Source organism: Anthonomus grandis, chromosome 22, assembly GCF_022605725.1.
Source record: "Anthonomus grandis grandis chromosome 22, icAntGran1.3, whole genome shotgun sequence".
Taxonomy (NCBI): Eukaryota; Metazoa; Arthropoda; class Insecta; order Coleoptera; family Curculionidae; genus Anthonomus; species Anthonomus grandis.
This window is the reverse complement of record NC_065567.1, coordinates 35215369-35226701: the sequence shown is the minus strand read 5'-3', so window position 1 is coordinate 35226701 and position 11333 is coordinate 35215369. Positions and strand designations below refer to the sequence as shown.

The window sequence follows — 11333 nt, the reverse complement described above, 5'->3', positions numbered from 1 at the left end:
GCCCAAGTGCAAAAAAGGAGTTTTGAGATAATTGACATTAAATTTTTTTATAAAAAGTCAAACGGAAATTTGTATCGTACAAGATTTATTTATTATAAATTTACAACTTTAATAATAATAATAATAATAATAATAATATGGCACATAACATTATATTGGAACAAAATAATTTCAAAAAACATTGTTTTTCTGTAAAAAAAAAAAAACAGTTGGGCCACTCTGCCCTTTAAAATTATTAAAAAAAAAACAAATTATAGCACTTGAGCCTCAACGTCTTGTTCTTGTGTCGCAATATCTTCATCAACAGCATTCTCACTGGTTGTCAAATTATTATAAAATTCATGGGCGATTGGGGGTATATAGCACAGAAGTCCTTGAAGGTCTTTATACTTCAATTTTTCGATAGGTCGGCCTCTGGGATACAAAACATCTAACTGGAAGGCATCCTGTCTCCTCTGTTGAAGCTCTGTGCGTTTTTTAGTGACATTCACATTGCAGAAAAGAGCGGCATCATTATTAGAATATTTGAAATAAATATTAAAAGGTTCCTCGGATTTAAACTTTGGCCACTGAATTTTTAGCCATTCGACTTTCGAAGAAAATGTTCTTCTCCTTTTTTTCGATTGGTTAAAAGTTTTTCCAAATTCACTGTACTTCTAAAGTCACCACTTGTCATTTTTACTACTTTAAATTTATTGGTCTTTTTGGCACTTAAAATTACTTTAATCCAATCATCTGGCAAAAAAATGTCTTGGAAGTAGCGTTTTTGCTTTTCAATCAGGCCAAAATCTTTGGCCTGATGGCCGGACACAAGAAATTTGTGATCGATAACTTTTGGACTGAAGTTATCAGAATAAATCATGTACGCACAAATTGCAGCCATTTTTACGTTTCTATTGTGGCCTTCGCAGTGGTCGCTGTACATAATTAAATTGGGAGTTTGTACATAATTTTTGACATAATGCATGATACATGAGCCTATTTCTTGAGGTCCACGTGATGCAATTCCCTCATACCAGAGCCAGTGCCTGGTTTGTAGTTAGGTTATGGATACCTAAAGAATATGTCCATAACTGCCTCTTGTAGTAGGCTACCCCTGTAGAAATATTCGGCGTAGGTAATGTCTTCATAAGATCAAATGCAATGGTCGTTGTGGAATTTGGATCTTGTTTTGGATCTTCTCGCATTCCATTTCGAGCTGCTTCTGCCTTGCGCAAATGAAGTTCTTTTTCCATTTCCACTTTTCTTTTATCTTCGTCAGTTAAACTATTTATTTTTACCTTCATAGAATCACATTTTTTGCACGTGTCAGTTGCAGGATACCGGAAATAAAGATTTCGTTAAAAATTTTTGAAAACACAAATTTTGACACTTTCTGTTCACACTCATCACTTTGTAAAATACAAGTTGTATAATTTGCTTATGTTTAAATCTGGTGAAAAATATTCCCGGTTTGGATTTTTAACCCTGCTGTAGTGCGATTTATACTTGGCAAATTTGTTGACAAAATGTTTAACATTATCAATATCCACCTGATTAGTTTTGTTTTTGGGGAGATGCTTACCTCTTCTATCTATAGGCGGTGTAGTATGCCACCCCTCGTTTTATTAATTAGATCTCTGGTCAAGCGACCATCCGAAACCCTCAAAGCATTTTAAAAAAAAAGTTAACAGATAATAACTTCATCTCCAGTTTCTTTGGGCAGTTTATAAATACGTGTCTTACTTCGTTTGTTTGGATCTTGAGAATGCGTGAAACGATCCTTATTAGATACTGTTACTTGGCCATTGATATAAGATGTCTGTAAATTGAAGTTTGATAAACTGTAAAAATTCTCGAAGATGCGTTTTCTATCTTGGATACTTGGTAACAAGTGGCATTGTCTGGAACAATTGCATTCTCCGTTAAAAATAGTTTTTTCTGCAACTTCGTTTCCCCTGTAGTTAAGGTAAGATTTTCCGGAGTTTCTTGCAATTTTACTTTTTTGCCTTTTCCAACCTTCATGTTTTGTCTTTCTTTTTCTACCTTTTTTTTCCTCCACGATGTTGGTGCAATGTTCTGAATCGACTCTCCAGAATCACTTTCGGACTCGTCATCCGTTGGCAGGTGAAAATCCGAACCAGAGTCTATATCAAATTCACTGGGTTCGGCTATGCTAGAAATATCTGACATTCTCCCCTGAAACAAATGAAAATTATCTTATAACTTATGGTTATAATTATTATGGTTACGATAAGCCGAAGCCAAGTCACTCCCTGTAATTTGTTTTTATTTTCAGGTTATGTTTTTTTTAAATATTATTCTTAACTTATTACATGTATGCCACTCGACAAAATAGAAAAACACTGACAACGAAAACGACAACTTTTGAAAAGTCAAACTGGCCCAACAGTAGACCAACTGTCACTTAGGCCACTTTTCTGCTACATGTTATGTAAATCCAGTGTGCCGGCCCAAGTGTACTAAGAGCGCCATCTAGTGAATATTAGAGAAAGGTCAATTGGGCCACTTTTAATTTGTAAATAATAATGGGGTATCTACGAATAAACGGGCCTATCTGAAATATGTAATTTTTTCACTTGGGCCACTCTGCTCCTGAGCGACTTATTTTTTAACTTCGTGGGCTGTGGTCAGTCCCAATTTTTACACCTCGCCGGTCAAAATTGAATGCGCACGCGACATCTGCGTCACTTCCCAACCCAATGGAATTGTGGAGTCGTCGTCGATCGCAGAATTGTGAGTCAGCTGTTATTACTTTCAGCCACTTCAGCGAAGCGTTCGGTCGGTATTTCACCTCTCGTGCTCATCGCATTCTTGTAATTTTTTTTAGTTCTTGACTGACAAGTTCTTTAGAAACCACACATATCAAAGGTAAGACCTCTCAGTTTTGTTTTAAATTAATTTTTATTGATAATTGCGAGTTTAAAGGCAGTCTGAAGGACTCCATGTATTTATTGGGTGGAGAACCATTCAAAGATGGGTGCGGTTTTTATTTATGTGCATTTGTATTAACTTTACCGGCGTTTAGTAAAGCTGTTGCGACCATCGGTTAGATCATTATGTTAAATATTTCTGAGCTTTATACATTTATAAAATGTTATTTTTTATGTTTTTAACACTATTAATATTTAAGAGTTTCTAAATAGGTAGGGCTATAAATAAGTGGACAGAAAAAAAATTTACGGAGACACCATTTATATTAATTTAAATATTTAATTACAAGTGCTATCCGGAATGTGCGAAAATCAATAATGCAATTTACTGACTGTCTAGGCTGCACAATGCAGTGACTCATCCGCCACATTTCAAATAATCAGCTTTTCTTTTCCTGTAATCCCCTTGGTTTGAAAAAAATATTTTTTAATTCATTATTGTTAATTAAAGCAAAGTTTATTGTCTGGTTTTATATAATTGTATATATTATTATAATAAATATTTTAACAAGTTTAATTAATGTGTTCATAGTAATTAATCAGCAAAAGTACCTAATTTGATGGGGAAAATAAATAGTAGAATAAAAAAACAAAAGTCGAAATAATTAACTGTAATAGAAAATCCACAAGTAAATTAATTATGCAGGTATAAAAATTATATATTAAATAAGGGAATTTTCATTCAGTCCTCTTTTCACATTAAAAACACTAAAATAATTTATACAACCTTTATATTATTTAATGTAATTAAATTAATTATGTAATATAAATCATGCAATAAAAATTGAAGCATAGAAATTCAAAAGCATCTAAGTGCCCACAAAGTGATTGTTGAGTTATTAAGGTTTTTTTACAATAAATAGAAAAACAGGTATATTTTGGTGAAAAATATTTTTTTAATTAGTAATAAGTATTTGAAATAAAAAATATCAAAAAAATTAAAAATTGAGAAAACATTTTTTATAAAAAAATACCAAGCTTATAACACTAAGAAACAGTCTAAGTACCATAGGTTTAAAAACATCTGTTTCATATAAACTTAATTAAGTAAAGTTAAATAATAGTCATTTTGATTTCTTTTGATCAAAATTTTCCGATAACTCTAATATTTTAAAGGTTTACAATCAAGATTCCTTATTTTTTTAGCCGACATTTGTTTTTTGCATTCAAGGAGAGGTAGTTCTGCTACTATGCCCTGAATCCTTTTTTGCTTCTTTAACACATTGCACTCAGTTAATTCTTCCAGTTCAAAGAAAGAAAGAAAGAAAGAAAGAAAGAAAATGTGCTATATTATGTAAGACAACAAAATCTTGTGTACAAGCATCCTAAAAACTAAAAAAATCCAAATTCACTTTAAATTTCAAACAAACATAACTTCTAAAACACTTTATCATTAAAAGTTTTCTCCATATTTGGATTTCCTTTATTACCCATAATCCCCAAAACCTGGGATATTTTTAACTTTGTCATATTCAATATGTTATCGACAACACTTTGTTTCTAAATATCTTTTAAATTTTTGGATTTTATTGTTAAAGTTTTAAAAGGATTTTTATGACACATCATCATATCTTTTATATTATCTGATGTGAAGGCTTTTGTTACTTTTTTTGCTTCTCAATTTGAGTAAAGTCTCAATCACAAGTGAAATATGAAAGAAAGAAAGAAAGAAAATGTGCTATATTATGTAAGAATAATCTTGTGTACAAGCATCCTACAAGCTAAAAAAACAAAACACAAATACAATTTCAAAAATTGACAACACAATGAACAAAATTAAACACAAGAAGACAAAACTTTTTGAACATACTTGAATTAAAGATAACTAAATAAAACAATCAATTACTAAATAAAGGTAAACATGTTGACAAAACTAGAGAAGAAAAAAGGAAAAAAAGAAAACTTTCCAACATGTCCAAGGTTAAAACTTATCATTAAAAAAGTCATCCAGGTTATAATATGCCTTAGCCAATAAAAGCGACTTTAATTCTCTTTTAAATTTCTTAACATCCGATATATGTCTAACACACAGAGGAACATGATTGTAAATTTTTTTACTTATGTAAATTAATGAGTTTTTGGTAAGGGAAGACTTAGGAATAGGTAGGGGAACATCATTTACACGACGAGTCAAATGGCCAATGTCAGAGGGTAGTTTGGGAATTTTGTGAATAAGAGCAGCTGTTTCTAAGATAAAGAGTGAAAAAAGAGTTAGGATTTTTTTAGAAATGAAGAGGGGTTTGCAAGAATCTCTTAACTTAGCAGAACACAGGTATCTAACTGCTTTTTTTTGAATAACAAAGATAATGTTAAGTAGTCCCTTATTGGTTAAACCCCAAAAAGGCAAGCCATACCGAATATGAGATTCAATAAGTGAAAAGTACACTGAACGTGCAACCACCCCTCCCAGCTCTTGTTTTGCCATTCTTTCTGCATGAATTACTGTTATGAATGCCCAGAATCTAAAAATTTTGTTGAACTTGCTCATATACTTCAGAAGATACCAAGTATAGTAACAGCAAGAGCATTATTTCATTTTTATTTTGACCAATGCACTTCTCTCTCCAGATGATGAAATTTTTTTTTCTTGGAAAATCCATTTCTAATAAACTTTGCAAAAGAAAAAATTTCATTTAATTTCCTTCATGTAGGCATAAATAAAGTTAAATGTAGGACTGAATAAGACCTGTTCTAAATCAACTGGGACCACATTGCTCATACTGTTTTTGTGAATACAGTACATGCTTTTATTTTGTTATTATTTCAATTCAGGTATTGGTCTTGGGCCTTCCAAAATGTAGATTAAGAAGCTTATCAGGATTTCAGGTGGGTTTGTAGTTGCATTTCGAACACCTTGTCATTTGTGTATTAAAGACCACTTAGCCTTAAACATTTTCTTTGTTTCTTGACACTTTTACTACCCTTTTTCCTTTTTTTTACGATGGAATTTTGAGAAACAACTTCCATGTGTTCAATAATTTCAACTAACTTTCTAAAATGGCACTTAGACCAGACTTAGATGTAGGGCTATCTTTAAATAAAGTATTTAATGTCAATATGGATAGTATGGTACTTAGACTTTTTTGTGTGTTATTGGCTTCGGCACATATACTACAAAAATAATAAAATACCCATTTTGGCCATCAGGCACTGAGATCTTTTTCAATTGCCATGCTTCAATTGTGTACTAAATAATATGAGAATTTTCACTCAGTCCTCATTTCACATTAAATGCTAATTATTACAAAATACCTATAATTTCATATTTAAGGTAAAACAATTTAAAATTATCATGTAAACTAACTAGTCTGAAATTAAATTAATTATATAGATATAAAAATTGTTATTAAATGTAATTACTAAAAATAAAGGCATTTTGAATCAGTCGCATGCATTTAAATAAAATGTGAGGACCGAGAATAAAAAACCCATAAAATAATTTTATAAATGAAATATTTTAATTAAAATAATTTAAACTTGAGTAATTGTATTCATTTCCAACTTCCTTAAAATTAATAACAATAAGTAAATGCTAATTAACAATACATTAAAATAGACATGCTCACATTTGAAGTGGTATTACCCACTTGCTGTGACTTGGAGGTCCATATTAGTTTTAATAGTCCACATTTTGTATTTTAGGCCATATCAGTTTTTACAGTCCATTTTAAGTCCATGTAGGGAGTTAGTCCTATTTAACATACACCTATAATTACACATTTTCACAATTTATTAATTAATATGAATAATATGAAGTTTCAGTAGAGTTGCATATTACATTTTTTAAATATAAAACAACGATCTAATTATATCAATTTTGAATCTTGTCATTTAAATTATAAGTCCAATCACTAAGTCCCTCTTTATATTTTTTTATTTTTTTAATTTCATTTGGAATCATATAGCTAATAAAGTGATAGTTTTATTGCTGTAGTCTTGCTACATCTATGCAATGTATTCATGTTATTTACCAGATTTCTGGTTTTACCTGGATGGGTTGAAAATTTTAGAAATAAGTAAATGAAGACTGTGTAAAGTTTCCTTTATTTATAAGAGTATTCCTGTATTTATAATTAAATTAAATGTGAGGAATGGCAATTGAAACCCTTAGAATAATGTTATGTAAATGTGACTAAATTGGGATTAAATAAAAACCATTCAAAAATATTACAGCCAATTATTTTTGGGTTAAAATTAAAACAATATAAATTTATCATGCAAACTGACTAGTACCAAATTAAATTAATTAGATATAGTCGTTGTTTTTTGTTTCTTATTTTCAATTGTTTGTAATTGTAATACTCTCATGGCAACTATTTTTAATTTATGTTATTTTTATTTATGTTTTTAATTTGTTCATATTTAAAATAGAATTCTATTCTACGGAAATTCTCATTGGTACCAACAATGATTCAAAATTATAAATTTACTTAATGAATATTTTAAAATTAATAAAAATTGGAATAACTTTAAAAAAATATTTTTTTCTAACTCTACACCACTTTTTGTCTCCTACAAGATAGTGTTTTCAAATTTAAAATCCGACGTTTCGTCTTCCAAGAACCACCATCAACTTTTTTTAAAAAATGGCTCTGGATTTTTTTTGTGACTTTTGACGCTCTTAAACATGTTTCGGTAAAAAAAAGGATAATTTAAAATAATTATATGCTTATAAGCCCATCTCTGCCTCAAATCATTTTTGCCATTGTCTTTGTCGAACTCATATAATACTAAAAATTTAATATTCTTTATTATGAAAGCTTACAATATTTTAATGAAAAATATTGTTCAAGTAAGATTGAAACACAGAATAAGTCTGACACAGGCAAATTTATGGAGAAGGTAATGTGTCAGACACAGACGGGTAGATCATTATTTTACTTTTTACATAAAAGCAGGTTATGTTAAAGTGTTACAGCAGTGGAATGAAAAGTGGCAAATATAATTAAATTTAAAAAACCAGAGCCGTATTAAAAGAAATAAACTGATGGTTCCTGCAAGATGAACAGTCGGATTTTTACATTTTAAAATAGCAGGGTGAGCATCAACATTGGCAACTTTTTTTTTCCCTTGTTCTTTAAAATTCCCTTGTTTATTCAACATTGGGAAAATAATTATTTTTTTAGATAATTTATGTAAAACCATGCATATAATTTTGATATAAAACGGTAATTTACGGCTCCTTTTGACATTTTAGTTGCCTTGATAAACTGAAATTGCAACTTATAATATATCTATCAATCTTTCGTTTCGGAGTTACCTATTCATTCCAAGGGAAATTAATTTATTTCGGTAGCTATAATCTGATTTATTCAAAGATAAGTCAAAATTATTTGAGTGGTTTTGGTTAAAATTTCCATAAATATCTTAGAAAATCTAAATAACAACACTCAATCGTACTTAATCATAACTTATTCTGTGGGCTATAACCACTTTAAGGCACGAACAATGAAATTGAGTTCAGAAAACTCCTCGTTATCAAAATGTATTCACTAGATCTGATGATAAAAAAAAAAACAAAAATGTTTATACATATACCATAGTGCTCCACAGTGACTTAAAAAAAAAACATTTTGAAAAATACCCAATTTTGATTTTAAATTTTTTTCTATAGTGGTACCACAATTAAACAAAGCAAATCCTGCTATAAAAGCATTGGTACTACTAGACTCAATTAAAACTAATATTTTTTTTTATGTATGACTGCCTATTGTTCCAATTAATGAATCAGGGAAATTCATTTTAACCTTCTCATTTCATCATACAAAAAATCGCCAAATCGTAGAAATAAAATTATTGGAACGGTTTGCTGCAATGCGTATCTAAACCCATCGTACTGTAAAGCATGAAATTTGATTATATTTAAAATATCAATTTTACAGTAACTACTGGTTTAACAAGAGCCAAAAAAACGGTAACTACTCTGAGGAAAGTTTATCTTATATTTGAGTCTTAAATATTAAAAATCCATTTATTAAATGACACTGAACCTAAAATTGCTTGAAACTATTGAATATAAGACATTCAATGTATTATGGTGATAATGAATTTTCTGGTTGCGAACAGATAGCGGAGGGTTTTGCCCAGTTTTTTTCAACTGTCTACAATACTAATATAAATAAAAATAACAATTATTATATGGGTCAACAGGTGGGAGAAAATATGACAATTCCTAATCCCCAACTGTCTGTTGGTTTGATTTTTGATAAAATTTTAAAATTTAAGGCCAAAGTTAGTTCAGGTCCTGATGGGAACTATTTTTTACGAAAATGTGTTTGTACTGTTTCTCGCCCTCTATTCTTCCTTTTTCAGAAATCCCTTGGCTCAGCACTTTTTCCGTCATTATGGAAGCATAGTTTTGTGGTACCAATATTTAAATCAGATGATAATGACCAAATAGGCAACTATAGGGGCGTTTGCATCCAGTCGGTCATTCCAAAACTGTTGGACAGTCTTATCTACGACCAAATTTATTTCTATTGCAAGGAGCTGTTGCTCAATCAGCAGCATGGGTTTAGTTCGGGCAGATCTACGATCACTAACTTGTTGATCTATCAGCAGGATCTGTTGGATGCCTTGGAGAGGGGATGTCAGATCGATGTGGTTTATACAGACTTCTCCAAGGCTTTTGATAGAGTCGATCACAGAATCTTGCAGGAGAAACTTAGAGTGTTTGGTTTCCCCAATCATATAGTTGCCTGGTTCACAAGCTTCTCGTCAGGCCGGACTCAGCAGGTTAGATTGGGTAGTGCTATATCCAGCAATATCAATGTATGTTCTGGTGTACCTCAGGGTGGACACTGCTCACCATTGCTCTTTAACATTTTCATTAATGATATAGCTACATGTTTTGAAAATAGTGCCTTTTTATTGTTTGCAGATGACCTGAAATTTTATAGAGTAATCCAGACTCCCAAAGACCAAATTTTGTTACAGAATGACTTGAATAGGCTAAATGATTGGTGTGTCAACAATATCTTATTTTTAAACATAAAGAAATGTAATTATATTAGTTTTCACAAAAGAAGTAAAAAAGTTGTAACATCATACAATATAGAGGGAAGCCCTGTTCAGTATTCTGATACAATCAAGGATCTTGGCATTTATTTTGACGATCATTTAAATTTTAATATACACATAAATAATATAGTGGTTAGGTCCTCCAGGGTTCTGGGTTTTGTTCTGCGTAACTGTAGAGAGCTATCAGTCGAGACCTGTAAGAGAGTGTACATGTCTTTGGTGGTTTCTTTATTGGAGTGTGGCTCAGTGATATGGTCCCCCTATTACATAAACAGCTGTTTGGCCCTTGAAAGTATTCAGAATAAGTTTTTTCTATTTAAGAAAAAGAATCTTAATCAGAATAAGATTTTGTCTATTTAAATTAAATTTGGAAATACTGAACGATCATGTTTATGATGATGCACGGGAAGTGCTGGCTATGACAACATTGAGAGAAAGACGTATTCGTGGTGATTTAACTTTTGTATTTATGCTTCTTAATGGTCTGATTGTATGCCCCGACTTTCTCGGTAGAATTAGCTTCAATGTCCCCTCAAGACTCTTGAGACGAAACCGACTATTTGCTTTGCCTTTTCACAGTACCAACTATGCCACTCACTCCCCTATCGAAAGAACCTTAAATATTATCAACCATGAGGATATTGAAGTTGTGGGCATTGGCTTGTCTAGTTTTAGGAATCAAATTAGAGAGATTGTGTAAACTCTTCTGTTGATTTTATGTTGGTTTGCCTGTAAAAACATATTTGTATTTTAGCTATTTTAAGATATGGTTAGGTGTAACTATTGAACTTTGTAATATTTTTTTTTTGTAATGGGGTTGATCCCGTCTATTAAATAATTATTAAATAAATAAATAAATAAGACTTAGAGAAAAACAATCGTTTGAGTCTTAAGTTTAAAAGTGAGTTTTTTATATTAAAAAATATATTTCAAGCTATTCTAACGTTAACAAGTATATCAGTCCAAAATTGAGTTTTATAGACTTTTTACTTAGAACATATCCAGATACTTGATATTTACAAGATACATATGTCTTAAAATTAAAAATTTATTTAAATTTTATTATTTAGACTTAAGGAATTTTCGAGGGAAATACTTAATATGTCTTACATATTTCTATAAATGTAATAAAATATACATATTTCTTAAAATTAAAAATTCATTTAAAGTTTTTGAGGGAAATTTTAATTAAGTTCTGAGTAAAAAGTCTAAAAAATTGAAATTAATTCGGTTCAGATTTAAAAGTCCTAATTTTTTTTAATTACAGGAAAATTAAAACTGATTTGATTATTTTTTAAGCATTTAAATGATAAAAAATGCGTTCAAATAATTTTCAGCTTGTAAAAAATACACATTTTTTAAAATTAAAAATTCATTAGA

General features: G+C 30.3%; 1 protein-coding gene across 4 annotated transcripts in view; it reads left to right on the top strand.

The window, feature by feature from the left end:
- The first annotated feature begins 2703 nt into the window (after positions 1 to 2703).
- LOC126748109 (thymosin beta) overlaps positions 2704 to 11333 on the top strand; it is a 47106-nt gene continuing 38476 nt past the window's right edge. For 3 of the 4 annotated variants that reach the window (XM_050457120.1, XM_050457119.1, XM_050457115.1), the window contains exon 1: positions 2704 to 2871. The gene's annotated coding sequence lies outside the window, so the exon portion shown is untranslated. The remainder of the gene's footprint in view (positions 2872 to 11333) is intronic. The other variant, XM_050457118.1, reaches the window with a different exon arrangement.